Source organism: Narcine bancroftii, chromosome 10 (genome assembly GCF_036971445.1).
Source record: "Narcine bancroftii isolate sNarBan1 chromosome 10, sNarBan1.hap1, whole genome shotgun sequence".
Classification (NCBI taxonomy): Eukaryota; Metazoa; Chordata; class Chondrichthyes; order Torpediniformes; family Narcinidae; genus Narcine; species Narcine bancroftii.
In genome coordinates, this window is record NC_091478.1 from 42,960,149 (window position 1) to 42,988,083 (window position 27,935).

The 27,935-nt window shown below is 41.1% G+C and overlaps 1 long non-coding RNA gene across 1 annotated transcript; it reads left to right on the forward strand.

Moving 5' to 3' along the window:
- Positions 1-304: 304 nt before the first annotated feature.
- Positions 305-27,222, forward strand: LOC138744503 (uncharacterized). The gene is made up of 3 exons (XR_011345580.1): positions 305-412; positions 3,514-4,220; positions 23,958-27,222. It is a non-coding gene; the product is annotated as an uncharacterized lncRNA (long non-coding RNA).
- Positions 27,223-27,935: the final 713 nt, after the last annotated feature.

Genomic DNA, 27,935 nt, shown 5'->3' on the forward strand with positions numbered 1-27,935 from the left:
AGCTGACTCTTTCTTTGCACAATCTGACAAAAACTTAATCCAGTCTCAAGCACATAATCACCTCAAATATGTTTAATAATGTCTGCAATAAAGACTGATCTGCCAAGATCATGCTAGATTCTATCAGACTAAAATGATATAATATTAATCATACACAGTTAAGGCTGGGGACTGCTTTCCAACCCAAGTAACTTTGCACATTGAAATAAATGTTTATTTTGGCACTTGACAAAGTACATCCTGTTTTCATTGGTCCTATAAAGAAATGTTGTAAGTTCATTGAGTGTCCAAAGTCCTTCACAATGAATTAAGTTCAGCCATTTTGTAATGTCGTGAAGTATACTCAGCAAAGTGTGCACAACAAGGTCATCCAAACTGTAATGCGTAGAACAATGAACAGAGCTGCATCCTGGTAAGGATTAACAGCCAGTGGGGATTGTTGTCCAAAGGATAATGGAGTTGGGGGTGGGGGTAGGGGGAGGTTGGGAATTGGTGAGGGAGCTGTTGGTGGAAGAAAGTGACCTCATCTTGTGTCAATGGATCACAATGGATTCCTATCCTGACCTGTTCAAGCTACATCAACTGGTTCCTGGTTTCACTTGCCAGGGCCATTGAATCATGAGGGGATGGGAAGGAGGAGAGGAGAGGGAAGGGGAGGAGAGAGGTGGGGTGGGGGGTGGAGTGAGGAGGAGAGGGGAGGGGAGAGGTGGGGAAGTAAGGAGAGAGGAGGCGTTCAAGTGTGCTGAAATTCCTGTTTGCTGGAACAACACAGGTATATAAAATACATAAATAATCACCAACAACTTAGGTTTACTTCTCCTGGCTGCTTTTATATTTATTGCTGTGTTTTCTTTAATGTTAAAAAGGTAGAATCTCTTCTTGTAATTGTGTTACAGTGCTCTAGATGTCAGCCTTATTCAATTGGTCACATTCCTCTACCTGATTTAAAAGACTGCTGGCACGTAATCAAGGATTGTACTCTGAGGCAGTGTGACATTATTGGAAGTGCTACCTTTCAGATGCTAGCCCTCTTGGATGGGAGTGAACAATCTCATGGAGTTAGTTGAAGCGCATTAAGAGAGAAACCATGGTCAAAGGCACTCCTTGGCTAAATCACTATAGGAAAGATATAAACAAAATAGAGAGAGTGCAGAGTGCAGAGAAGGTTCACGAGAATGTTGACAGGATTTCAGGGTCTGAGTTACAGGGAAAGGTTGTGCAGACTGGGGCTTTTTTCTCTGGAGCGTAGAAGATTGAGAGGGGACTTGATAGAGGTGTTTAAGATTTTGAAAGGGACAGACAGAGTAAATGTGGATAGGCTTTTTCAAGGAGGAAGCCTGGCAACTATCGGCCTGTAAGTTTGACGTCTGTGTTAGGTAAATTAATGGAGAAAATTCTTAGAGGTAGTACTTATAAACATCTGGATAGACAGGGTCTGATCAGGAGTACTCAACATGGATTTGTGGGAGGAAGGTCATGTTTGATCAATCTGATTGAATTTTTTGAAGAGGTGACTAGGAATGTGGATGAGGGTAGCGCAGTGGATGTTGTCTATATGGACTTCAGTAAGGCCTTCGATAAGGTACCACATGGAAGGTTAGTTAGGAAGGTGCAGTCTTTAGGTATAAATTTTAAGATAGTCAAATGGATTGAACATTGGCTGAGAGGGAGAGGCCAGAGAGTGGTAGTGGATAATTGTCTGTCAGTTTGGAGGCCGGTGACCAGTGGTGTGCCTCAAGGATCTGTATTGGGCCCATTGCTGTTCGTTATATACATTAATGATCTAGATGATGGGGTGGTGAATTGGATTAGTAAATATGCAGACGATACTAAGATAGGTGGAATAGTGGATAATGAAGAAGGTTTTCAAGGATTGCAGAGGGATTTGGGCTGCTTAGAAAAGTGGGCTGAAAAATGGCAGATGGAATTTAATGCTGATAAGTGTGAGGTGCTTCATTTTGGTAAGAAGAATCAGAATAGGACATACATGGTAAATGGGAGAGCATTGAGGAATACAGAAGAGCAGAAAGATTTAGGAGTAACGGTACATCGTTCCCTGAAGGTAGAAACTCACGTGAATAGGGTGGTGAAGAGGCTTTTAGTATGCTGGCCTTTATCAATCATTGCATGGAATATAGGAGTTGGGAGGTGATGTTGAGATTGTATAAGACGTTGGTGCGGCCTAATTTGGAGTTCTGTGTGCAGTTCTGGTCGCCTAATTATAGGAAGGATATAAACAGAGTGGAGAGAGTGCAGAGAAGGTTTACCAGAATGTTACCTGGGTTTAAGCATCTAGAGTATAGGGAGAGATTGGACAGATTAGGTCTTTATTCTTTGGAGCGTAGAAGGTTGAGAGGGGATTTGATAGAAGTATTTAAGATTATGAAAGGGATAGACAGAGTGGATGTGGATAGACTATTTCCGTTAAGAGGAGGAAAGATTAAAACAAGAGGACATGAGTTAAGAATTAAGGGGCAGAGGTTTAGAGGTAACATGATGGGGAACTTCTTTACTCAGAGAGTGGTAGCCATGTGGAATGATCTTCCGGGAGAAATAGTGGCGGCGGAGTCAATTGTATTATTTAAGAAAAGGTTGGACAGGTCTATGGATGAGAAGAAGATGGAGGGTTATGGGCATTGTGCAGGGAGGTGGGACTAGAAAGGGGTGTTTGGTTCGGTGCGGACTAGAAGGGCCTAATGGCCTGTTTCCGTGCTGTAATTGTTATATGTTATATGTTAATTAAGAAAGGGGGAGATTCAAACTAGAGGACATGGTTTAAGATTGAAGGGGGAAAATTATAAGGGGAACATGAGGGGAAATTTCTTTATGCAGAGGGTGGTGGGGATGTGGAATGAGCTTCCGGCAGATGTGGTCGAGGCGGGAACATTGGTTACATCTAAGGAAAGACTGGATCGTTACATGGATAGGAGGGGACTAGAGGGGTATGGACCGGGTGCTGGTCAGTGGGACTAGGAGGGTGGGGATTTGCTACGGCATGGACTAGTAGGGCCGAACTGGCCTGTTCTGTGCTGTAAGTGGTTATATGGTTATATGGTTATATGGTTATTAACCGCAATTGTCTGGGTAGAAATTTTGCAGCAAATTGGCTGCCGCATTTCCTGCAATAAACTGCCACCACCCTTTCAACATGACTAACGCACGAGAATAAACGGAAGATGCTGGATATGTGCATCAGGCCTTGCAGTTCTGTGGTAACAGAGAGCAAGTGTTAACATTTCATTAGATGAAGGGTCAGTGATCAAAAATGGGTCTCCCATTTTCTGTTTCTACTTCATCTCGCTGCATCCACACTAATTTGCTTTTATTTTAAACTGATTGAGTTGACTCTGAAGTCTAGTGAATTCAGAATGGCACAAATATATGTTAATATTAAGAAGGTAATACCTGTCATTTAAAGAAAAATTAGACATACAGCACCGTAACAGGCCAATTTGTCCTGTCTGTACCCCCAATTTACACCCCATTTAACCTCCACGCTGGTATGTTTTGAAGGGTGGAAGGAAACCGGAGCCCCCGGAGAAAACCTACGCAGACATGGGGAGAACATACGAACTTCTTACAGACAGTGCGGGATTCGAACTACGATCTGGTCCCGACTGCTAACCACTACATCAACTGTGCAAGGCAATGTTATATCAGAGTCAGAGGATTCCACATGGGTTGAGAATAATTGATGAGAAATAAAAATATTCCTTATTATACCAGTTGAAGCAGAATTGCAACCAGATTGCAATTGTAACACTTCTAAACACATAGTAAAATAAAGTTTAGACATTGAGCTTAATGTCTGTGTATCGTGAAGGAATGTGGCTGCCCTCTCCCTAGTCAGAAGTCACACCACCTTCCACATGTTTGGTCCCGTCCCTTCCAATAGTGCACACCTTGCTGTTGGCTAATTTAAATTCCTTTGTACTTGGCCTTGGTACTTGGCCTTTGTAATCAGCTTAACCTTGCTGGCGCCAAGCTATTGGCTCCCTGTAAATTACCTGGGATGGATTCTCCAGCCTACCTGTACTTGGTGTTGTAAATGGATTAACCTTGCTAGCATTAGCCATTGCCCTCCTGTAAACCCACCTGGGGTCCTTCCAGCGCTATAAAGGCACCAGGTGAGCTCAGTTCTTCCTCTTTTGCCATCTCTGAGGGACAGCCTTGCTTCATTCCAGACTGAGAACTGTGGAATGGTACTTGAGAAACCATTGGTGAGTTGAATAGGGTTGGGAGTATTGATTATTGTTCCTAATAGCATAGAGCTGTGCCTGTACAGAGTCAAGGGGTATCGTATTGACTTTACCTTGAGGGGGTTGGTTGGTGTGAGTGGGAGTGTGTGAGTGTGTGTGTGTGTGTGTGTGTGTGTGTGTGTGCGTGCATGCATGTGCTTTGCAGATATTCAAATCTTTTGAAACATGTTCTGAGAACCTTGTATTTACTTAGCCTATTAAGTAGTTCAGTTCCTAACTATCCAAATGCTGGTAGATTCTGTCCCTTTGAACAACTTTCTCATAACTAATGTCTGACCATCTTTCGATGAACATCTCACTGGAGTTGGTTGGATGTCAGTGAGAGCAAGGATCATATTTTATATAATTGCAAATTGAGCATTTTCTCTTCTCTGTTAACATCATAATCTGTCCATCATATTTTATGTAGCAAGATGATATAAGGTCACAGTTTTGAACTCAATGTAATTAGAATCGATTTTCCTGACAATAATGCCTTCTTTTGGGACATTCATCAGTTCTTTTCATCATACAACAGCTTTCTCTTATTTCTGAAGGTTTTTTTCCCCTGCAAGGCTGGCGCTGACATAAGCATGGGTTGCTTTATTTAAAAACTTCTGCTTTATCACACAGAGTCACGGAATCACAAGCTGATTCCAGCCTCCGCATCCAACACATTATCCTCTGGAATTTCCAAACTTGCAACAGAATCCCACTGCCAGGCACATCTTCCCCTCTCTGCCTTCCATAGGAATCGATCTTTTCGTGACTCCCTCTTGCACTTATCCCTCCCCACCAATTGCAGCCCCCACTCCCAGTACCTTCCCCTCTGGCGGCAGGAAGTACAACACTCGTGCCCACACCTCCTCTCTCACCACAGTTCTGTGCCCCTAACAGGCCTTACGAGTGAAGCAACACTTCATTTGTGTATCCGTGGGAGTGACCTACTGCGTCTGGTGCTCCCTTTGTGGCCTTCTCTACATCGGAGAGGAGAGACTGGGCGCAGATTGGGAGATTGCTTCACCGAGAACCTTCACTCCATCTCCATTAGTGACAGGGATCCTCCCAGTGTCCAATCATTTCAATTCCAAGTCCCACTCCCATACTCACATGTCTGTCCATGGCTTCATGTACTAACCCACCAAGACCACTCGAAAATTGGAGGAACAACACTTGATTTTCCTTCTGGGCATTCTCCAGCCAGATGGTATTAATATTGACCTCCAGTTTCTGTTAACCTGGTCTCCTTTCCCTTCTCTCTCCACCCCCTTCCCTCTCTAATTACTCTCTCCTCCCCCTGCTGGCTGCTGTGCCCCCCTTCCTTCTCCACCTATGACCTCTTGCCTTTGGGACTGTGCTCTTACCCAACCTCTCTTCTCGCCCCCCCACCACTCTTTTGTTTGGATGCCTGCTGACATTTTTCCACAACCTGATGAAGGGCTCAGACCTGAAACTTTGATTCTATATCTTTATCTTTGCTACATAAAGGACACTGTTCGACCTGCTAAGTTTCTCCAGCATTATGTTTTTACTGAGAAAAGATAGTGGCTTTGGAAATGATGCAGAGGAAGTTCACAGGTTGATTCTGAAAATGAGGGGATTTGTTCATGAGGAAAAATTGAATTGCCTGGGACTGGACTCATGGGAGTTTAGAGGATGAAGTGAGATCTTACAGGAACTTTTCCATAAATAAACTTTATTCACAATAAACGATTTACAAAGGAAAATCAATCAGTTCTTTTACATCCTTGGTGTTATATTCATACATTTTGATCACTGTACATTTTGTTACATTAGTTTCTATTTACACCATTACCACCACTGTGGCACCTTGTCTTGTTTACTCCCCTTTGTTGTTTGAGGGGCTTCCCCTCAGTCCCAGCCCCTCAGTACCTGGTAATGGGAGGACTCTAGACTGTGATCCTTCCCCTCAGTGCCCTTGCGTTGGCTGCACCAAGCCTCAGTGCGTCCCTCAGCATGTACTCCTGCAGCCTGGAATGCACCAGTCGGCAGCATTCCTTCACCGACATCTTTGTGTGCTGAAAGACCAACAGGTTTCGCCCAGATAAAAGGGCATCTTTCACTGCGTTGATGGTCTTCCAGCAGTTCTGGATGTCGAACTCTGTGTGTGTCCCCGGAACAGCCCATTTCATGTTGTTGCCAGGGATGAACCGTGACAAAGGCCCTTGCATCGTTCTCTACACAGTGAATTTGCATTCAGCAAAGAAGTGCTGACTGTCTCCTCTCCACCACAGACATGTCGGGGACAATGTGCGTTGCAAGTCATGTTCCGGTTGTACAGGAAGGATCTGACTGTGTGGGTTCCTCACACCAACCGCCAAGCCAAGACCTGGTGTTTATTAGTTAGCCCTTCCACCTAATAACCACGATGGTCTGCTCAGAAAACCACCTCACTAGGTCTTCATCTCTCAGTGTCTGCAGGACATTCTGTGTTGACCAATGCTTGATGATTTTTGGTCAAAGGTACTGGTCTGGAAAAAACTTTTCCATGAAGGGTAGGTGATGTGGCAAAGTCGAGCTGACTGGGACATTGTGTGGCAACGGGGCCAGATCCATCTTTTGCAACATCTGGGCCAGGTAGAACCTCAGCACAAAGTGGCACTTAGTGCCCTTGTACTTTGGTTCTATTCACCACACATAAAAATGGTCATCAGGATGTGGACCATGTTGGTTATGCCTTTGCCCCATTGACTTGTACATGGCAACCCTTTGGAACCTTTCCATTTTGGATCCCCATATTAACTGGAAAACTGCTCTGGTGACTGCCAGAGCAGAGGTGTGGGGGATGGGCCACTTATGCGCTATGTACAGCAGTACCGAGAGCATGGGATAAATGTCTCTTCCCCATTATTGAGAGGGAAGGCCATGCCCATAGATCCAATTTTTGGTGGGCATTTACGATTTGCTCCAACCAATTCATGTTGCATGGCTCATCGCCTCCAAACCAGGTCCCCAACATCATGAGGTCGTCAGATCTAACTGTGAAGGGGATGATAGACCAGTCAGGCCAGTTACCCATTGCCACACTCTTCTTCCGATTTATCCTTGAGCCAATGCAGACTCAAGTGGGTTGCAGATGCTGATCAGTCTGCAGACCACCAATTGTGTGCCTGAACCGAAGATGGCATGTACAGGAAAGCCCTGACCTGAGTGCCTCTACTACCTGGCAACATCACTCCTCTTATGCCCTCGTCCTTCCTGATGGATTCAGCAAACGGCTTTATACAGCCATACAAATAAGATTGGAAGAGAGCAGGCAACTGTGCCTAACTTCAGACTCGAATGAGATGCTCTCTGTTTCCAACCCATCGATTTGGACTGTGCTCCGGATGTGCATGCAGAGTATTGAATCCAATTCCGATTCCCTTCCCAAAGGCCATTTTGGAGAGGTCATCCATCATGTACTGTTCATGTGCGATATCTGATTGAATGCCTTCTCCTGGTCTTACCTGATAAGGCAGGTATCCACTGATTATCAAGGGAATAAATGGGAAAGATAAGAAGCACTGTTTCCACTAGCAGGTGAGACTAGAACTAGGGAAATAGTCTCAAGGTTTGGGTGAGTAGATTGGAGATAGAGACAAGGAGAAACTGAGTTGTAAGGGAAAAAATAATGAGTGCTATAACTAGGAAATAGGGATGTGGATTGAGCTAATATATTCAGGCTTGTCAGAGATCCACAGACATGCAGAAGAATATAGCCAGCAAAAACCGTAGTGAAGACACCCAAGTTTCAGGAACTTCATTAATTACACTAGACAACGAATTTTACTTTAAACATACCTACAGCATTGTTACAGGCTATTTCGGACCATGAGCTCATGCCGTCAAATTACACCCAATTTACCTACAACCTCCAATATGTATTGAAGGGTGGGAGGAAACCAGAGCCCCTGTGGAAAACCCACGCAGACACGGGGAAAACATACCAACTCCTTCGAGACGGTGTTGGATTTGAACCCAGGTCCCGATCGCAGGCGTTGTGTGAACTGCTATGCCAAATCTGCCGCCCCAAAAGTTTACTTCCTGAAAAAAAAAATTAGGGATTATGATAGATGATTTCAAGCTGAAAACAAAGATAATTTCAGATTGCTGTATCACGCAGGAAGTTGGAGAAACATTCCATTAACATTTATTCAAGTTAGCATGTTTAATCGCATAATGACGCTAACATGTTTTGCTGCGGATTTTCGTTTGTACTTGGCATCTGATGCCTCTTGTGTCGGTGTCCAACAATAGTTGGCCAACATTGATGGATTCAGGTTGCCTGACACCACTTTTCCATGCTTGCAATGTCCTGCTGAGACCTTTCACCATGTTCATCATGAACTGCGCCAAGATCAGCAGGGAAAACGTGCCAAGTGTGAATGTATTAAATTAATTTTCATTGAAACATTGCAATTCATGGTTTTGTCTGGTTGAAACATGTTATCAATCAGCTGGTATTAATGCTCTGTAGTTGCCAAGAAAATTCTCAACAACATCTTTAAATGCCTTCCATGCTCCTTTCTCTGGCCTCACGAGCAGATCTTCAAACTGCAAATGCGCGAGTCTTTGGTAGGTGCATGCACGGAGCGTTCGCATATTGGAGTTCCGTTGGCGCCTGCATGAGAGTTAAGGATGCGATTTCAATATCGTCAGGGCTCAGAAATCAATGTGGCTGTGCCTGGCTCCGGGACGCCGACTATCAAGGGACTAGAATGTGCAAAGATTCGCCAAGGTTAATCAACACATTCTGGAAGCTTTAAGTTGTTATCAGCAAAAGTACAATGAGAAAAGACTTAATTAAAAAGTTTGCTTTAAGACTTCAGTACTCCATGCACATGGGCAAAATTCTGAATTGCATCTATTCTGAAATACAACTGATTCTTCAGTCCTAATTCCGGTAGTTAGTCGGGGCTACCTGTAGTTGATGTCTTCCATGGCATCACAACATCTTCTTAGGAAGAGGGTGAATGCTTGTAGAGCCTTTGTTTTATCTGGCTTTATTGACGACTATGAAAGAACCTTCTCCATACAAGCTTATACATACAATTTTATGCTCATTGCCAAAATGCTCCAGTAGTAAAGACTTAGCCTTCCCGAATCCTCTGTCCAAGGCCATATGTAGGCAACTCCTTACAAATTCCCTTGGCTGTCCTCTTGTGCACTGTTACAGATAATAGAGATCATCTCTGTGGTTTTAGTTCTTGCTTTCAATATTGTGTTCAAAGGATTTAATGAACGTCTGGTACTGAAGTGGGTTGCCATCAAAAACTCAAACCTCCTCCTTGGGCACGGAAGCGAAACACTGCAGCTGAATTAATAAAGCAGTGATTTTATTTTGTCTTTCCATGACTGAGAATGCGTTACTCTGTTCACCGTTGCTTGTAGCAGGTAATGTAGCTGGAGATGTCACATGTAAGTGTTCACCCAGATTTCTAATGCTTGAATTGAGTGTCAAGGGTGCTATGGCGATAGATCGGTCCCAAGCTACAGCTCTGTCTGCCATTGATGCCACTGGTACTTGTGAATTGGTAACACTGTGCCCTGGGAGGATTTGTCCATGTGTATGCAAGTCTTGGAACTGTGCTACAAAAGGATCTGCCTTAACATTAAATGTTTTCCTTTCCCGTTGACCTTTCTCAAGATATGATTCCACAACAAGATACTTCAGATAAATTACTTCAAACACCAGATCCCTTTGAGACTCCTAGTACCCTCGCCTTGGCTGTAATATTAGCAATGTTTACCTCCAGTTCCAGCTGCCTCTTTAGCTGCTCCTCCTGGTCTTCGAAAGTGAATTTATTTTGAAGCAATTCTTGTTGTGCAACAAGAACAGCAACTTCAGCCTCAGCCTTTATGTGTGCAGCTGTAGTCGTTGCAGAACTGGAAACTCTCGAGATTGATCCGAAGGAACTTTGTTTGCTTCTCCTGCTTCCAACATTTGACACATTGTCACCTGTTTGAACTCCATCCTGCATATTAGATGTTGCCGTAATATTTAACTCTTTATCTAATCTGAACTATGCATCCATTGCATTTTCATACCGTCATTTGGTGACACATCTTCAGCCATTTCCGAGTTGCTGTCTTCAAATTCAGTCACTGTCTTCCATAATAATTTTACAAGATCTTCATTCCCATCAACCCAAGTCACCTTTTCTTCTATTGCCAGCTTCAGTCTTGCAATGAGAATGCATTTGACACCACTTGCATCTAGATTCCGTTGCTTCAGTTCTGCTTTGAGATCTGTGCCCCGCATATCTTCAATTCATCGCACCTCAGTGGTAACGCCTGTGGCAGCGGCGGCCATTTTACACATCTTCATCCACCGTCCATCGAGCTCAAGCATCAAGCACGCACAACACAAGCCAAACCAACAGTACCCAATGGACAAGCGGCAGCACATCCAAACTGCAAAAAATACACAGAAGGAGTCCACAGATGTAAGCCTACTGCTTCTGATGGCTGTGATGTGCTGTTGTCAACAAATGAGTTTCCACCACATCACCTGTCAATAATATCACTGATTCTTAGGAAATGGCATGACCAACATATCTATATTACATTCTCCTCTAGTATTAGAAGCTCTGGACCCCTCTCTGGCTGATATTCAGACTGTGACAGTATATAGATATGTTTTTTGGGAGATTAATTGGGGCAGGTTTGTTAGTTTAGGTCATATACAAACACTTTAAAGCAGATCTTATTTAAAATACTGGAGCTCTGCTAATTCTAGACATGTTGGGGCCTCAGAGCCTTTGCAAAAGCTTTGGAGAGTGCTCAAGAGACTTCATGAATGGATTATTGTTTAAAAAAAGGCAACAGATGAAAGAGCTTGTTGGAGCCGTTTCTGTCTGGAGGGAAACTTGATGTTCTAAGAGGGTCATATGGTTTTGCAAGCAGAGAGAGTCAAACAGGCTTTCTCTCAGACAAACACACACACACACACACACACACACACACACAACACACACACACACACACACACACACACACACACACACACACACACACACACACACACAAATATCAGTTCTACAGTGATACAGTCAGCAACAGCAGCTGGGACTAGAACAGGACAAGCTGGAAAGCTTGTGGAAAGCCCCATTTGGAAGATGGGTTGAGAGTTCTTAATTCAGCCTGGTCAAAGCCCTTGTGGTTCATGCAAGAGGAGAGAACTGGCTATCTGATGTTTCACTTGAAACAAGAAGGAATTCTATGGTGACCTGAAAGAAACAAGTTATCATCTGGAGAACCCTGATGGGGCAAGTTTCTTCAGCAAGACACTGAAGTGGCTGGTTACAATGAATCAGTTGTGGGTGTCCACTGTACAATAATTCCCTCTCTGAAAACCAACAAGGACCTTCCTGAGTGGTAACCATTTACCTTCCAAGCACCAAGCCTTATGAACTTTATAAATGTTAAATTCTGTGCACAATATAAGAATCACCTGCAACCAGTGAACTTGGAGGAATGAGAAGTGAGATTGAACTTTTCTGAACTTACACACACCCATTGCACACATGGGCACTTAGAATTAGAAGGGGGTTAAGTTAGGTTAGTTAAGTGAATAGTGATAAGTTAAAGTTTGATTCTGTTTTCATGTTTAAAGATAATTAAAAGCAACTTTTGTTTAAGTAACCATTTTTTGTGGTGAATATCTATTGCTGCTGGGTTTTGGGGTCCTCTGGGCTCGTAACAGGATCGATGGAGGCAGATTACTGTCAGCAGCCTGCTCTAAGCATTTCCAATATGGCCACCATATTGTATTTGTATCATTCCAACCCAAAGAGGGATAATTTTCTATCTTCTATTTTTCTATTTTCTGTTCCAACAATATTTTTTGTTGTCTAATTTGTAGTGACTACTATCCATAAAAGCTGTTTGGAGCTAGGTGGGACTCTTGTTTGTGACGTGTTTTGATTGATTCACCACAAATTCCAGATGAGTTTAAAATGGGTTATTTATTAACACACAAAAGACTTGTAGCAATCTATAATAATGCAACATTTCAATAATAATGACTGTTGTAACAATCTTCTTTAACATTCTATGAAACATCTATAAATAATGATCTGTGGTAACGGTCAACCCAAAAATACTTGAGCCTCGCTCACCCTTCTAGCCCTCCGTCTCACAAGTCGACAGGCTAACAAACTCTCAGAAATCACACCCAAACTCCTGTGTATGTGCCAACTGCCTCAGTACACGAAACCCACCACGCATATGCCAGCCATCCCCGGAGAATAGCGCACACGTGGATGCAACATGGTGCTGGAAAGGGGCAGTGTCGACGGGAACAGCCAGACATCATAGCTTTCGCACCCCGGGACATCGCCGATGCCACCAACCAACCCAACAAAGGTAAGTAACGCACTTATGGCTCTTACAAGCGCATTAGATAGGTAATAAATATTTACAGTAATCCTTGTGCAAAAGGTGACCTGCATTAGTGCAGTCCATGATTAGGGCACCATGGGAAGGATCAGGGGTCTGATAGCTATGGGAAAAAACCTTCTAAGTTAAGACATACAACTCAGTAACAGGTCCTTCCTGTCCCCTAAATAGACCAATTTACCTCCAATCTCCACATGATATTGGAAGGTAAGATGAAACCCACATGGAGATGGGAAGAATGTGCAAACTCCTTACAGAAAGTGTTGGATTCGAACCCAGGTTGCTGGCACAGTAAAAGGCGTTGCGCTAACTGCTACGTTAAATGTAGTGCCCATTCTCCATTTAACTTCTCACTATTTCCTTGCTTCCTGCCCCTTTTCTCTCCATATTGTCCCACATTCCTGATGACATTCTCACCCACTCAGAGAAATTTCATTCTTCCCTTCCTCCCTCCTATAGAAGTTCTCTGTGTGTTTTTTCAAGAAATACACAGAACGGGTGGAGCTGGCCATTTTTGTTTATCTGATACCTCCCACAAGCTGGTAGTATTCTGTTACTCTAAGTGACAGTCACACAATTGGATGAAATGATGACTTATTCAAAAGGGTGCCTCTCGGAAGAGAGTTCAGTCAGATAAAAACCTCTGAGGCAACGTGTGACAGTAGAGGAGAAACTGAGCAGGGATAATTCTCCGTGTGGCTTTCAACCAGATTTGAGCACGTGGCAGTAACAGAGGGACTTTTTAAAAGACTCAATTTTTAAAAGACTTTCGTTAAAAGAACATTTCAAAGCAATAAATCTGAAAATAGATAGTTCTAAGAACTCAAATGCATTAATTATTTAGAATTGCTTGAAGCTTGCATTCATTTTGATGGAATATTTGTTTCATGCTTTTCATAACTATGGAATCCCTCAAGACAGTTCCACCCAGAGAAATTTCATTCTTCCCTTCCTCCCTCACACTGATTTTGCTGTAACCTGTTCACTCTCATGGGCTCATCAACTCCTGGCAGGGCTTCCCCACCTGCCAACACTGGGAGAAATTTACTGACACTATCAGTAAGCATATTGTTTGGATGTGGGAAGCATACATGAGGAACTGGGCTGTTGCAGGGAGAGAGCAGCTGACGTCAGGATCAAGCTCAGGTCTCTGGAGCTGCAAGGCTGCCACGCCAGGCATGTGCTTTGGTCCCTCCCTCTGGGTACTGCATCTTTCAGTAAACCTGGGCTGCAAAGATGACCTACGATGGTTCATTGTTGCCTGGGTGTTGTATTCAGTCACCAGCTATTCCTTTGGCCTGGCAATGCGTGGGTTGCAATGCCACACACTTGACCATGTGTGCATATGATGAGTGCTGTCAGGTCTCTACTTTCTAAATAGGTGGAGACTACAGGGAAGGCAGCTCCGATGGTGTATGTGCCTCCTGCTTTCCCAGAAAGGAATGTTTGCATTTTCATAGATGAGATTGAAAGGAGAGGGCGTTTTCTCCACTTCAGGGTAGAAGAGTCAAAAGTTCATGGAGTGATCGGAGGAAGAAATTGCTGAGTTCCACCCAGCATTTCTGTGTTTTGAGTAGAATCAGGAAACATTGACATTGATGAGATGTTCCTTTCGATGAGAGAGAACCAGGACTTGTTCTTTCCAAGAGTTTAGGATATCCAAAGCATTTGCAGTGAATAAACTTCTGAATTGCATTTTGTTGTAATGTAGCCAATTTGTGATGGTTGAAGGTAACTAGTGCTCAGGGTAATCAAAATAATTCTATGATAGCTTTTAGATCCACCTGAGTGGACTATTGGGAACTTGAAGTTAAACAAGAAAGTTTGCAGATGCAGGGGCTGTGAATTCACAAACATGCTGGAGAAACTCAGCAGGTCACCCAGCATTATGGGCATGAAAAGCTACCATGACCTCACTGTCAAGGTTCATGCTCTGAGCCAAGACAAAAGAGATGATGAATGTACCTCAGGGGGATGCAGGGTGATCATTCTCCATTACACATACATGGCTCTGTTATGGAGAGCACTAAATTCCTTGGTGTCCATTTAAAGGACAACCTATCATCGACCCACAACAGCTCCTCGTTAGTAGGGAAGGCGCAGCAGCTCCTACACTTCCTAAGGAGGTTGAGGAGGGCAAGGTTCCTGGCCCCCATTTTGACAATGTTTTACAGGAGCACATTTAAGAATGTCCTGCCTGGCTGCATCCTTGTGTGGGGCAGTCATTGCAAAGCATCGGATTGGAAGTCAATATGGAGGATCATCAAAATGGCTGAGAAGATCACTGGGGTCCCCCTTTCCCCTGTTGAAGACATTCACAGGGAGTGTTGCTTAAATAGGGTTCAAAGAATTGTTGAGGACCCTTTCCATTCAGCACACAGTATCTTTGATCCCTCTACCATTAAGAAGGAGGTACAGGAGCATCAAAATCAGGACTGCCAGGCTGGGAAATAGCCTCTTTCTGTGGCTGTGGGATTGATGAGAAGTATCCTGTAATTTCAAATGTATATAGTTGCTTATTTAAAATTATATCAGTATATATATATATATATATATATATATGCGTGATTTTTGAGGTGTGCAATGTGCGCACTGTGATCCATGGAGAAACACTGTTTCATCTTGTTGTATATGTACAGTCAGGTGATAATGAATTGATTTGAACTGAAATTTACATCATGCAGATTTGAAATAGATTCATCTGCAACTTCCAGATGTTCTTTTTACATCATATCCCTTATTCTCTTGAAGCCCTTTAGTTATTTATCTTTGGAATGAACCAATGTCATCATGGTCTTTATTTTTCTTTTCTAAGCACTCACATTTACTTCCAAGTTTGGGTGCCTAATGATCACCAGGAGCAGTTCCCTTTGGTTCTTTATGGTCAGGTGGAGGCTATCTGATGGACTGGGATGCTCGACATACCGCAGATGATGGAATCTGGAACAAAAAAAAAACAATCTGCTGGAGCCACTCAGCTGGTTGAGAAGCCTTGGTGAGATTAGAGAGGCAGCACAAGAACAGGCCTTTCCCACCCATGAGTCCTGAAAGGTTGACCCACCTTTTCTCAATCTTGATGAAAAGTTCAGATCTGCCACATTGCCTGATCCACTGGATCAATATAAATTGGGTCGCTGAAGCCCATCTTTATCATGTTAGTACTAATGGAGGTGCTACCATTTGAGGATGAGATAAATTCAAATTTCCAATGCAGTATGCAGGTGTGCTGGGGATATTCAGCAGGTCATGATGCAGGGTTTCTCCAGCACATTTGTGAATTCACAGCCCCGGCATCTGCAAACTTTCTTGCTTAATTTCAAGTTCCCAATAGTCCATTCAGGTGATCTAAAAGCTATCAGAATTATTTCAGAGATGTCCATAGCAGACATCTCTGTTACCCTGAGCACTAGTTACCTTCAACCATCACCAAATTGGCTACATTACAACAAATTCAATTCAGAAGTTTATTCACTGCAAATGCTTTGGATATCCTAAACTCTTGGAAAGAACAAGTCCTGGTTCTCTCTCATCAAAAAGAACATCTCATCAATGTCAATGCTTCCTGATTCTACTCAAAACACAGAAATGTTGGTGGAACTCGGCCAGTTTTGCAGGATCCATTAGAAGTAAAGTACATTATGAACATTGGGAGCTCTTCCTCAAGGTGTGATTGAAAAGAGACAGGCATTTGATTTGGGGTGGGGGTGGGTGGAAGGCTTAAGAAAGAAAGGGGGACAGAATGGAAGGGGGAGGAATACAGACCAACAGACAAAAGTTGTAAAGATGATAAGATGAAGTGCGAGAAATGATTTTGTCTCTGTGAAAGGAGACAGAGGGAAAATAAGAGAGAGAGTGAGAGGGTCAGACAGAGTTAGAGGAAAGAAAACAGAGGGAAGATGATGGGTGGAGGAAGGTTTCTAATGGAAACTAGAGAAGTCAATATTATTGCCATCCAGTTGGAGGGTGCCCAGACAGAAGATTTTTAGCTCCTTTACCTCCGATGGACCTTAAAGATCTTTACCTCCTATGGATGGAGCGAGACCTACTGAGTTCCTCCAGCATTTCTGTGTTTTTGATTACTATAACAGTGTTTGCAGACTTTCATGTTTAATGTTTCACATCAACGTTTTCCGATTGTCTGTAAAACATTTTGGCAGGTGCAGGTATGATGATTATAAAAGATGTATAATTAAAGTATTTTTCTTTAACTTTACCATTGCCTCCAATGCAACTTTATTTCTTCATTTTGTAGAAACTGTTTATTTCCCCCAACATTAGCTTAATATTTCTTGATGACACATCAGGGGGCCATTCAGCCCATCAAGTCTCTGACAGCTCAGAACTATCCTCCCATTGTTTTCCCCCCCAAAACCTATTCTGTCACAACTGCTCATTAACTCCACTCTAATCCTTTGGCAACCTTCTCCTCTCGGAACAGTTGCCAATCGAACTGGTAACCATTAAATCATGAGGTTACACAGAGATCAGACAAACTCCACAAAGGGCTTTGGAGTTTAGCATGTACCTTGAGCTGTAAGAGAGCTGCTTTACTCTTTGTGCTGTTCTGGTCACTGTTCCTGTATCTGGGAGCATTCACTAAACCTACCCTGAGCTCTTGGATTAGTACATATCATCGTGTGTAGTTGTCTTGGTATGTGAAGGCTGTGAAATGTGATGTGAGCTCGGGGTATCTGAATATCAGGCAGCAGCACTGATTGATAGAGGTTTTTAGTAACAGGAATATGGTTCATCATAAAGCATTTGAAGCCAGTGAGGCAGCTGAGTGATGTATTCACTGACCCAGAAAATGTATTTGTAGAGTCATGCATCACAGAAACAGATCTTATGCCTTGTCAAGTTCATAAGAATCATCATACCCATTAAAACGAAACCCTTTTTGCTTATTCTCTCCACGTTCCCATAATCCTCTTCCAGATTTCATCACTCCCCTATAAAGAGGGGAAGTTACAATGGCCCAATAGAATGAAATACCAAAGTCTGCAGGCGCTTTACCTGCTGCAATAATGTGGATCTCCCAGTTGCCCACCCACTTTAATTCCCCATCCTATTCCCTTGTTGACACGTCGGTCCGTGGTCTCATGCACTTGTCATACTGCACATTGGAGAACTGGAGGAACACCATCTTATATTCCATCTGGGCACCCTTCAACTGGATGGCAATAACCCTCCAACTGGATGGCACTAACATTTATTTATCAAGTTTCATTAGCCTCCTCTCTTTCCCTATTACTCCTTTCCATTAGTTCATGCTTCCTCTCCCCCCTTCTCCCCCCTCTCCCCCATCTCTCCCCCTCTCTCCCCCTCTCTCCCCTCTCTCCCCCTCTCTCCCCCTCTCCCCTCTCTCCCTCTCTCCCTCTCTTCCCCCTCTCTTCCCCCTCTTTCTCCCTCTCTCTCCCCTCTCTCTCCCCTCTCTCTCCCCTTCTCTCTCCCCCTCTCTCCCCCTCTCTCTCACCCTCTCTCTCTTCCCCCTCTCTCTCCCTCTCTCTTTCTCCCCCCTCTCTCCCCCTCTCTCTCCCCTTCCCTCTCCCCTCTCTCCCCCTATTTCTCCCCCTCTCTCTCCCCCTCTCTCCCCCTCTCTCCCCCTCTCTCTCTCCCCCTCTCTCTCTCTCTCTCCCCCTCTCTCCCCCTCCTCTCTCCCCTTCTCTCTCTCCCTCTCTCCCCCTCTCTCTCTCCCCCCTCGCTCTCCCACCCCCCTCTCTCTCCCTCTCTCTTCTCTCCTCCTCTCTCTCTCTCTCTCTCTCTCTCATCTCTCTCTCTCTCTCTCTCTCTCTCTCTCTCTCTCTCTCACCCTGAGAGCTGAGCGGGGGGTTAGTGTCTGCTCTGAGGGGGAGTTTGTGGCAGTGCTGAGTGGGGTAGTGTAGTGGCAGCACTAAGGTGGGGGGGGGGTGTAGTGACAGCAATGAGATTGGCAGTAGCAGTGCTGACAGGGGTTAGAAGCAGCGCTGAGTGGGGGGAGTGTAGTGGTGGCACTAAGAGGGGGGTGTAGCTGTGGTGCTGAGCAGGGGGGGTAGTGATGCCAGTACAACGTGACAGCCACTGAGACCAGCTCCCGCGAACAACACCCCATCACCGTTTATCTTACTACGGCCACCCCGAGTCTGAGCAGAAAATTACTGCACTGGCTTCTTCATTAAACTTTGCAGCAGACTGAATAATAACAAAACTGAAGGTTTAGAACATCCCCCTTTTCCCTCACCACCCCCTTGGATCTTTCCACCGCCCACAGCGGGGTGGCAGTGCCCACTTTGGGAATCATTAATTTACACCATTGCCATTTTGTCATTCCTCCCCTATTGTTGTCTGATGGTCTTGCCCCTGGTCTTAGCCCCTGCATACCTGGTAATAGGAGGGCTCTGGACTAGGGTCCTTCTCCAAAGCACCCTTATGTTGGTTGCTTTTCAAGCCATGGTGTGCCTCTCAGCACATACTCCTGCAGCCTGGAATGTAACAGTCAGAAGCATTCCCTCACCAAATATATACACACACACTCACAAAAAAAGATTCAATGAATGTATATATGAATGTGTACAAATATACAAAAATATCCTTAAAATGTACATAAAGTCTCAAAATAATGTGTCCGTACCTTAAGAGAAAGGAAAAGAAATAGTGGACAGAGGGGGAGAAGAAGATAAAGGAAAAGGGGAAAGAGCCGGAATCAACATTAGAGTTCCATTTATATACAAATTCTCCTAACATGCACAAACCAGTTGTAACCCAGGTTGGGATGACCATCTGATGAAATAAGGAAGCAACAAATCCAGTCTGTCCAGCTAAATAATATTTCTTAATATCAGGTAGTTTTAACCCTCCCAATTTATAATCCCAGGCCAATTTTTCTATGGAGATTCTAGATATGCCCTATATTGGAAAAATCAAGTGTTATAAAGAAACAAAGGTATGACGAAAATTATTTGTCACTTGGATTCATCTCAACCGGGAATAAAGAGGCACCAGGAGTACAATGTGGTAAAATTCTGTCTGACGGATCTTTGGCCCCCAACAAAATTAAAAAGACATCTGGAAACAAATAATTCCCAGCACAAAGATAAGGATGTGTTCTTCTTTGAAGGGCAAACTAGATTCACGGAACAAGTAAAGGTTTTATGATGGAAACCTGAAAGAGAGCAAAGAATGAGAATGTGACTGAAGCTTCTTACAGGGTAGGTTATTGAATTGCCCTCACTGGAGAGGCCCACGCTCTATCATTGTAAGGGCCAAAATTAGTTTAATTTATTTACTTACCTTGCTAGGTTGGCTTATCACTCCCCACGGGCATCGGAGGATGAGTGTGTGGCCATCTTTGTAGTTGCGAGCATGTGCAGTTCCCGGAGAATGTGCAGTGTGTTCGGGTGTTAGAGTGCCGATTAGAGCATGCTTGGTAATGTATGACATGCTAGGGGAAATTCAGATAGAATATTATAACATGGCAACACAGGAGGGGGAGTGAAACTCTCATAACTTTAGTTGACCGTTAGCACTAATGACACTCTGTATTCTCGGTGCATCAGTGAAGATGCTATTTATGAATATTTTGTGTCAACGTTAAAGAAGATAATTTCAGGTTTACGTGTTAAATAAAAGATTAAAACACATCTGGACTTGTATTGAAACTAATTGAAAAGACGTCACTAATAAGTGTCTCACTTAGCCTTCAAGCGACTATTTATTGGATTGAAGGCACTATAATCATTAAGCCTTGCACAAAGGACATAGTGAAGTGTATGTTCAACGAGCAGTTCAGCAGGAGAATCGATGCAGTGCAAATGTCAAATAATACTGTAGCAAGACGTATTAAGGATCCAGCTGAGGACATAGATGGGGAATTAATAGGTCATTTGCTGCTATGTGATGCTTTTTCATTACAACTGAACGATTCAACAGATGTAGCAGGTCTTCCAGTGCTGCTACTTCGTTAGTTATGCGTAGAAGGATATTGAGGAAGATGTGCTTCTTTGTGAAACTTTGCAAGGACATATGACTGGGGAAGAAATTTTTAACTGCATCAATAACTACATGATGAAGAATGCCATTCTGTGAGAAAAGGGATTACGCGTGTGCACAGATGGAGCCGAAACTCTCACAGGGAACAGTTTTCTAGAATTAAGAGGGTGGCACCAAATTGCAGCAGTACTCACTGTGTCCTTCATAGACATGCACTTGTAGTGAAAAAAATGCCCATGCTCCTGTCAAAAGTGCTCGACGAAGCAGTCAAAATTGTTAATTATGTCAGAAGTCAACCCCTGAGCCCCGTTTGTTTCAAACTCTCTGTGAATGGAAAATTTGGATTCCTTGAAAAAGAACCTTTTAGGGCTGTGGTTCTCACCTTTTTCTTTCCAGTCACATACCACTTTAAGTATTCCCTATGCCATAAGTGCTCCATGATTAGTAAGGGGATTGCTTAAGGTGGTATTTGGGTGGAAAGAAAATGCTTTGAAAACCACTGTTTTAATTATTCATAATTGACTTGTTATGTACACGGTTTCATAGCTCCAAAGGAAATTGGGCCAATGACAATTTTTCTGAAGCAAAATATTTTAGTAACAATTGGGTCTAGAGCAGTGATTCTCAGCCTTCCCTTCCCACTCACATCCCACCTTAAGCAATCTCTTACTAATCACAGAGCACCGATGGCATAGGGATTACTTAAAGTGGGATGTGAATTGAAAGAAAAAGTTTGAGAACCACTGTTTTAGGGGTAGTCGTTCACTCTTGTGCAAATGTAATTTATAATATGAAAACTGGCTAAATTGGGCAAGCAAAGTTAATTTATTTGTATAGAAACCTCAGTATTTAAAATAAAGAGCAAAAAATCATCTGCGTAAAGAGCTACTTTATGTTCAACTAGTTATTCCTTTAAATTCTCTACACTGTCAGAGAGTCACAGCTGGAGGTTCCAGTACTAAATAAAAAAGCATAGGACTTAAAGGGCATCCTTTGCTGTTTTCCCCTATAAAGCCTAAACATTTTGATAGTTGTGAATTAGAACAAATTGAAGTTATAGGACATGGATATAATAATTTAATCCATTTAATGAAATCTGGACCAAAATTAATTTTTCCTGAAATAGTAAATAAATATTCCCATTCCACCAAATCAAATGCTTTCTCAGCATCTAATGAAAGAGCATATTCTATCATAGGGTGGAGAGTAAATATGTTCAATAATCAATGTATATTATAATAAGAATAATGATATTTAATATAACTAGTTTGGCTGGAATCAATATTATTAGTAGAATATTTTCTAATCTATGTGGTAGAAATTTAGATAAAATCATATTTACATTAAGTAATGAACTTGGTCTATAAGATGCACATTCTGTTGATTGTTTGCTTTGTTCAGAATAAGAGATATACTAGCCTTGTTAAAAGATAAGGGCAGTTTCCCATCTTTGAATGAATCAACAAGCACAAAGATTAAGTGTGGTACAAGCCATTTAGAGAAAGATTTACAAAATTTAGCAGGAAAACCGTCTGGGCCTGGAGATTTATCAGACTGTAAAAAAGATATTTCCCTCCTGAGAATTGGTGCCTCCAGACTATCCTGAGATAGGATGAGTAAATTAATTCGGTCTAAAAACTCTGACATTGAAGTGAAATTATTATTAAATTCAGAACTATAGAGTTGAGAGTAAAGTTTCCTAAAAGTCTCAATATTTAGGAATTACAATTATGAAAAGTTTAAAAAATTTATTGAAAGAACATTTTTTAGTATTACATAATCAAATTAAAGTACCAAGATTATGACCATTATCTGTTACAGTGGTTGGACACATTAATTCAATTGAAATTAATATTTTACCTAAATCTCTGTACTTTTTTTCAAGCCTTACCAATTTTCATTCTTAAATCTTTCTTTAATTCATTATATTCTGTTATTTCTTCATACATATGGCAGGGAAAACAGCCACGTAGATATAAAGCCCATCTTCAAAAGACTAAAAGGAATAGGGGATTATCACTTCCAAATTTTTGATTTTATTATTGGGTGATTAATATATGCAATCTACATTTATTAATACATTTTGATAAATTAGGAAATTGCCCTTCTTGGGTAGAAATGGAACTGAAATTAAAAAAAAAATCTTTTATGTTGACAATTTTAAGTTCCTTTTTACCCCTTTCCTTTTTTTAAATTGACACATAAACCGATAATAGGTTGAGAATATGGGGTCAATTTAGAACATTTTTTGCCTGTAATATTCTCTTGTTAGTCCCATGATAGATAACCATCTTTTTCAGCCGTCTGTTTTAGACACAGGTTTTAAAGAATGGTATATATCAAAAGTTATAAAGATAATTTTGTTCGAGATAACCTTGCCTCTTTGTCAGTTGAATTTAATCTTTCTAATAGACTTTTTAAAAGATATTTACAAGTAAGGCATTTTGTTGAGTCCAAACTTTCTGATTTTCCTCGAATCTCAAACTCTAATATTCTTGATTTTTTTCTTTAACTTACAGTTTGTTCACAGTGAATTAATATCATGTATTTATAATGACCTACAGGATTTAAGATCAGCATCAATGACTGGGATTAAGAATGATCGGGAACAGGATTTGAATATAACATTTTCAGATGAAGATTGGTACTAGGCTCTTAGCTTTGATTAATGGAGCCTCATTTTATGCAAGGCATTGTTTATTACAATTTAAGGTGGTACATAGAATACACACGTCCAAACAAACTGCACCTCCAAGGTGTTTCACAATGAGTGCAAGACCGAGTCATACAAACTGGGACCAATGCCTGAAGATGGTGCACAAAATCAGTGAACTGGTGCGGACTCGAAAGGCCAACATGGCTTGTTTCCGCTCCGTAAATGGTTATATATGGTTAAACTGAAATTATCTTGCTTTTATGCAGATGTGGATCCATGATGTGAGAAATGTAAAATTTTTGAAACTTCATTGATTCATATGTTTTGGGATTGGCCCAAGATTTTGGGAAAACAGTTTCCAAAATTCTCTGTGAAGAAATGAGAGGCCAACACATAGCCTTTCTGATGCTTCCAGAAATTATCCCAAGGAAAAGTATTGGTAAGGCTGTTCAAACTTTGAAAAGAACTTTGTGTATTTTAATGATCAAAGTCTTCATTCTCAGAGTGCCTGTTGTAGCTGGATAATGTGCCTTGCTGAGATAGTCACAAAACTGAATGAAACTAATATGGCCCAACAAGGCAAAAATGTGACCACTTTTAATATGTTGGACAAACTTGCATCACTTTCTAGAAAATTTGATTTTTAGATTTCAATGGTGAAAGGAAAAGACTTTGATAATTTTTCCACACTACAGGTCTTTGTGATGGAGTTTGATGTGAGTGTGGATGAAGATTTACGTGATGAAATGATACAACATTTAACTACGTTCTACACTTGATGAGTAGTTTCCCGACGTTTCTACTATGAACAAGAGATGGGAACAAAATCCTTTCCTTGTCAGGATCCAACCCGTTGATTTATTAGCACCAGAATATGAAAATCTAATCGACGTGACATGAGATTTTCAGATACGGCAAAGATTTAAAGATTTTCCATTATGTTCTGGATTAGCCTGAGTGAAGAATATCCATCCTTCGCAAAATCTGCTGTGCGTTGCATATGACTATTTTCCATGACCTACATGTGCAAGGGTGGATTTTCATATAATGCAGCAACGAAAACAAAATATAGAAAACTACTTGATGTCGCTCCAGATATATGGATAAACATGAAGAAAATCTGTGAGGACAAGAAACAATTCCATTCATCCCATTAAATGTAAATTAGAGGCAACAAATGATTTCAATGTGGAGAATGGTGTTTATGGGGGGGCGTGGCAAGATGGCGTAGGGAACAGGTGTGCCTTCCAGACCTCTCCTGACTCTGATTTATTGTTTTGTCTTTAAGTGCCCGTTAAAGTTCTTTTAAAAGTTTATAAATAATAAGAGGTGTTGGATTAGTGCTTAATGGTTTATATGCAAAAAAAAGGTAAAAGAAAACATTAACAGACTGTTAAAAAGCTACATTTTCTGAAATCATTTGAGCCTACTTGTTTACAAGAAGCCAGGACTCAACGTAGAATGGATCCAGAAGAAGACGTACAGAATTCGGCATTGAAACTCCGTTTTATACCGGTAAGGCTCTCTGAAGGTTGCATTCAGCAGCTTTCAGAACAAAGAGCTGGCCGAGTGCCAACGGCACACAACGGCCACTGTGAGTGCTGTTACTGAGACTCTGACAGTTGAATCAGCTGGGGCGCCACCAGCTGGAGAGTTAAAGAGCTGTCATTCGACTGCTACAGTGGTGGCGCTGCAAAATGCATCTTCAATTACAACGGTTTTTCCAGACATCAATTCAGTGAAGATGATTAAAGAGATTTGGCTTAAAGATAACCCTGATCTTCAGTCTCCTTGCATTGCTGGGGGGGACTTTGAGAGGGATTTTTATACGAAGTCAAACTGCTAGAAAAGATTCTAAATTAAGGGAAGGGACAGAAGATCCCGTGGTCTCTAAGGAACAGCAAGACCCCATTATGCCTGTTAAGGATCTTGAAGATAAGATATATTCTGTATCGAGTCACTTAGCTAATTTTGTGAACCTGTTTATTTCCAAGATTAATGCAATGGCGGAAGCCATTAATGGAGCTTTTAAGCTTGAAACCATTGAAAGATTTGAAATGTTTGATCAAGGTTTAGTTGATGCAGAGGATCAACTGCAAGATGAAAATAGAATAATTGAAACATTGCAGATCCAAAATAAAAATTTAGCAAAAAAGGTTGATTATTTGGAGAATCAATCTAGACGGAACAATGTGAAAATTGTTGGTTTGCCAGAAGGCATAGAAGGACCAGATCCAAGAAAAATTTTTTACTGAATGGATTCCACGATTTTTAGGACAGGATAAATTCCCTGAAGGTTTAATATTGGAATGTGCTCATAGAGTTTTAAGAAGAAAATCTTTTTCAGGACAGAATCCAAGACCTGTTCTGATCCGTTGTTTAAACTATTGTGACAGAGAGACAATTTTACGTACGGCTATTAGAAATGCCCAGCAAAAAGATCTCCTTTGATGGTTCAGAATAATCCTGTTTTCTTCTATCAAGATTTGAGTCAAGAAATTATGTTTCAACGACACAAATTTAATTCTGTGAAAGAACGGTTGTGGAAAAAAAGACATAAGGCAACATTCAGGTATTCTGCGGTACTGAAGATTTTTCAGGATGGAAATCAGCCAAAATTCTTTGACAATCCTAAAGAGGTTATGGACTTTGTTCAGTCTCTACCAGTCATGCAGTTTCAGGAACGATGTAGTCTTTTAAGGTCTCCAAAGAGAGTAGAGAAGTAAGGTGGGATCCAGATTTTTAAAAGAAATGGAAGCAATGGTGACCGAAGTGGTAACGTTGATTTAAAAAAATAAATCTTTTATCTTTTTTTTGAGAAGAGTTTAAATAGTTTAAATAATGATGATAGTTTAATGAAATGGGAGTTGGGGGAGGGAACTGGGTGGGCACTAGTTTCCAGAAGTCATCAGCTACCTGTGAGTTATCTCACATCCAATATTTTGGGGGAGTTACCGCTTTGGGCGGTTTAAACAGGAGGAGGTAGTTGTGACCTCCGACCTGTTTTTTTTTTCTTTTTAATTTTCGGGTTAAGAAGTGAAGGTTTTTTAAATTATTTTTTTAAAATAAATATTTTTTTTTAACTCTTTTTGTTTTCTGATTGTAATTGAGAGGGAATTAGGAGGTTTTTTTTCTCTCCTTTTTTTTCTCTCTTTTTTTGTGGGGGGGTTTCCCTTTTCTCTCTCTTTTTTAAGAGGAAGATGTCACAGAAGATAATAAGTCAAAAATTGAGGATGTTGAATTAGATGAAGAGGAAGATGAGGGGAAAGGTAATAAGAAGAAAAAGAAGAAAACCAAGTACAAATACATTGAGGGAGAAGAGTTTAATAAAATTAAGTTAATTTCGATAGAGAATTTTGAAGATGTTATAAATGAAGAATATGGAGAATTTTATAAGAGTTTGAACTTTTTTTTTCTTTTTTATTTCTTTTTTTATATAAGGGGAGGGGAAGGGAATAAAAAGTTTATCTGATTGTTTTTCTAAGGGATGTTTTTGTTCTCTCGATGAATTATAAAGGAAACTTGGTATTAATGGAAATTCTGTATTTATGTATTATTAATTATGATTTTTTTGTATAACAGATATATGATATATGATTTTAATATTTGAACTTAGTTTTAAAGTGGATTTCATTTGTTAAATACATGTATTATGTTTGATTTAAATATATGTTTAAGGGTATTATTTTAGTATTGATATTTTTTTGTTGTTAGTAATTTTTTTTGTTGTTAAGTTTTATCCTTTTTTTTGTAAGTGGGGTTTTTTCTATTTTATTTACAACATTGTTAATTAATTCTTCACTCTTTATTTTGGGGGTGAGGGTTGGACTAATTTTAAATTAGACGATTAATGTTGTGTTATAATTATTGGGGGGGTTAATTTGTGTAGTTTAATGATGTAGTATTCTAATTTTTATTATCTTATTTTTTATTATTTCCTTAAATGTAATTTTTATTTTATTCATGTCATAAAATTTTAAATAAAGTTTAAAAAAAAGAGAATGGTGTTTATTTACTTTCTTACTATGCTTGTGTATATACCAGATTCACTGCATTCTGCTGTAAGCCATTGATGGCCTTGTCTCTGACTGTCAGCTTGAAGCTGATTTGTAAACCATTTCTTTATTTTCATTTATGGGCTGACTTGCATGTGATTGTATAGGAGCTCATCCCAGTCCTATCTTGTCATTGCTCTTGGCTTTGCTAAAATTTTATACATGCGGAAGTTAATAGCATCCATGCAACTGCCACACTTACTCACTGTGATTAAATCTCTCAGTGAATTGCAAAAAAGCATGTATTTTTGTGGAATATCCAATTTATTTAATGCTTATTTTATGCTCGTGTAGTTTTCCCATTTCCATTTTGTGCTGTTAGTGTGATGTCCAGTGAATTATTCTCTCTTAACCATGATTGTTTCAGAGAAACATTGATTGATCATTCCCAACCAGATAGGGTGCTATTAACTTCACCACATAACCATTGATTGAATCCTCTTCCTCAGTTCAGAATGATTCCAAATCAAAGGAATGATATTATTGGTCTGATAGGATTTCATTTACCCTTCAAAATTTCTTCCTTGATACAAAACAATTAACAGGCTCACCTTCAACCCATCCATTTTATTTGATAAAAATGCAATGTAACTCCTTACTTTTACAGCCTGTTTATCT